The following is a 2,984-nucleotide window of genomic DNA, read 5'->3' as shown; positions in this document are numbered from 1 at the left end:
GGGAGGGGAGGCAGGATTTGCCGTCAAGACATGAGGCTCCTGACTCTCCTCGGAACATCTGGACCAGGGAAGGCTTACGTGCAGTACAGGAGGATCAGGTGTGGGAGCAATCAAAGAGATTGCACAGGCATGATGAGGGCAAGCACCCTGATGCCACGCACCCAAGGCAGTTGCTTGCTGTCACTACAAGGCCACTCTCACCTCCCTTGGAAACTCCCCTCACAGCAGCCAGGGAACGCATCTGAGGACTGGAAGGAAGCCAATGGGCCAATGGGCCTCCTGTCTTCAAGAAGGACACAAAGGAGGAGCCGGGGAACAACAGGCCAATCAGTCTCACCTCCAGCCCCGCAAAGGTGATGGAGCAAATCTTCCTGGAAGCCCTTCCCAAGACGAAAGGACAAGAAGGTCATTGTGAGTGGTCAGCAGGGATTTACAGAGGGCAAGGCAGGCCTGACCAACCTCCCGGCCTTCTCTGATGACCTGCTTGGCTCTGGTATAGGAGGGAAGGGCAGCAGATGTGGTGAATCTCATTTAAACAAGGCTTTGGACACTGTCTCCTGTGACAATCCATATGGAGCGAGTGAGAAAATACAGATGGTGGAAGAGGGCAGTGCAGGGGATTGAAATCACAGAATCATCTAGGTTGGAAAGGACCCCGGAGATCATCTAGTCCAACCGTTCGCCTAGCACAGTTCCCACCTACAGTGTATCCTTAAGCTCTGAATCGACCCTACTCTTGAACCCCTCCAGGGATGGGGACTCCACCACCTCCCTGGGCAGCCCATTCCAACGCCCAACAATCCCTTCTGGAAAGAAATGCTTCCTAATATCCAGTCTGAAGTTTCCCTGGTGCAACTTGAGGCCACTCCCTCTTGTCCTGTCGCTTTGTACTAGGCTAAAGAGTCTCCAACCCGGCTCTCTGCAGCTTCCTTTCAGGGAGCTGTAGAGGGTGATGAGGTCTCCCCTCAGCCTCCTCTTCTCCAGACTAAACAATCCCAGTTCCCTCAGCCGCTCCTCACAGGACATGTGATCCAGACCCTTGACTGCTGGTCTCCAAGGATTATGACAAGTGTCACCATGCCCAGCTGGCCGTCACTCTCTCGTGGTGCCAGGCCTTTGTGTCTCCAGGTCAGGGTCCAAAGCACGTGACCAAAGTGCATGGTGGTTTGAGCAGAGAGAGAGAGAGGGGAACAAGGTGCTTTCCCGAGCCTCAACACACTGCTCTGGTAGTGAGGAGGGAGGGACCCAACCTCACAGGGCCTGTTGAGCAATCTCGGGTTTACGGGAGGGCAACTTTGTTGTCCCTCTGCAAGCCTGCTGATGGCGTAGGTTGGGGACCCCTGGAGGCAGCCACGAGAGGGGGTAAATTTACCAGAGAAATCAGCACATGTCTCCCCAGAAGGGGAAGCTGTGCTTGAGCAAAGAAAGGCATTTGAAATCACTAGCGCAGCCCATCTGCCCTTAGGGGCAGTGCTCACACCAGCTGGAGTGAGCAGAGAGGCAGGCAGGAAGGCAGAAGGATGTGGCGTGTCCTCAGTCACAGGAGCCTTTGGGAAGCCAGGAGAGGACTGCACTGGTGTGAAGACGGGCCAACCTTCCTGCACAGGGTTTTGAAAAAACACCAGCCATGTCCTCCGTCTGCACAGACTGCTCCAGCACTTGGGGACACCTCTTCTGCCTGTACTGACATGGTCCTGCTCAGGAAATGCTTGGGCCTCTCATCCTGATACTTCAAAAGAGCCTCTGCGGCCTAGTGGTCACGTCAGAAATGAGGAAATGAAATGGCACTGTTGACGGAAAGCAAAGCACAGCCTGTGCCACTAGGGAGGATATTTTGCTTTGGAGGTGAGTCTACTGGAAAATTACTGCCCGCGTGCAGTGACTGTGGGCCTGGGGCGGTGCCGGAGCAGGATAAAAGCGAGCCCTTCTCCTCACTCTCTCATCCACTCCTCTCAGCTCCATCTCCTTGGGAACAAGGTGAGTTTGGTGTCCTTTCCTGCCTTCCTGCCCATCTTCCCCCTTTTTCTCCTCTGGGTTTTTCAGCTCATGCCTGTCTCTTTATCCGATGCTGGGTCTTGAGTCCGCTTGTCAAGGGAGAAGCAAGGGAGAGAGAAGGTGCGGCATGCAGAGAGGTTGGGACGTGGTTGAGGGGTCTCCTGAGGTATGGGTTAGGTGGGGAGTTCCCTGGGCATGGTCACACTTGCTTGGGCTCTTTTGAGGTGAGGAGAAGGGTATCCCTCGCGGAGGGGTGCCACGCTGCTCGCCAACCACCCCTCATGCTTTGTTATGCCGTCCTGCATACAACAGGTCCACCTCCACTGTCGAGACATGTCCTGCAACATCCCGTGCATGCCCTGCCTGCCCTGCCAGCCCTGCGGCCCGACCCCGCTGGCCAACAGCTGCAATGAGCCCTGTGTCAGGCAGTGCCAGGACTCCACCGTCGTCATCCAGCCCTCCCCCGTGGTGGTGACCCTGCCCGGCCCCATCCTCAGCTCCTTCCCGCAGAGCACCGCCGTGGGCTCCTCCACCTCCGCTGCTGTTGGCAGCATCCTCAGCTCTGAGGGAGTGCCCATCTCCTCCGGGGGCTTTGGCCTCTCCGGCTTGGGCAGCCGCCTCTGCGGCAGGAGGTGCCTCCCCTGCTAAAGCTGCTGGTGACATCCCTAGGGAAGGCCCTCAGGGACACACAGGCTGGTACCAGACTGGCTATGGAGCACTTGGTTCTTGCTTTCAGAGGGGCTGGGGAACCCCAGCACCCTTTGCAAAAGGATGTGGCCAGCCTGGGCTCTCTGCAAGCACAGCCCATGCCTGCCTTTCCCTTCTGCCACTCTCTCCTTTCCCTCGCGTGTGCTGCTTGTCCTGGGCTGTGAGCCCCACAGAGCCAGCCTGGGGAGGACCTGCTGGCCCTGCTCCCTCTGTGGGGCAGGCAGGTGGACACGCGCCTGCATCTCTGCCACAGCCACGGGGCGCAGACTGCTCTCTGCCCC

General features: G+C 57.6%; 1 pseudogene; it reads left to right on the top strand.

Moving 5' to 3' along the window:
* Window positions 1–1,627: 1,627 nt before the first annotated feature.
* Window positions 1,628–2,643, top strand: LOC113489159 (annotated as a pseudogene).
* The last annotated feature ends 341 nt before the right edge of the window (window positions 2,644–2,984 follow it).

This window comes from Athene cunicularia, assembly GCF_003259725.1.
Source record: "Athene cunicularia isolate RWA chromosome 27 unlocalized genomic scaffold, athCun1 chr27_part1, whole genome shotgun sequence".
In the NCBI taxonomy this organism is placed as follows: Eukaryota; Metazoa; Chordata; class Aves; order Strigiformes; family Strigidae; genus Athene; species Athene cunicularia.
The sequence above is the reverse complement of the archived record's forward strand: the minus strand, read 5'-3'. Positions and strand labels throughout refer to the sequence as shown.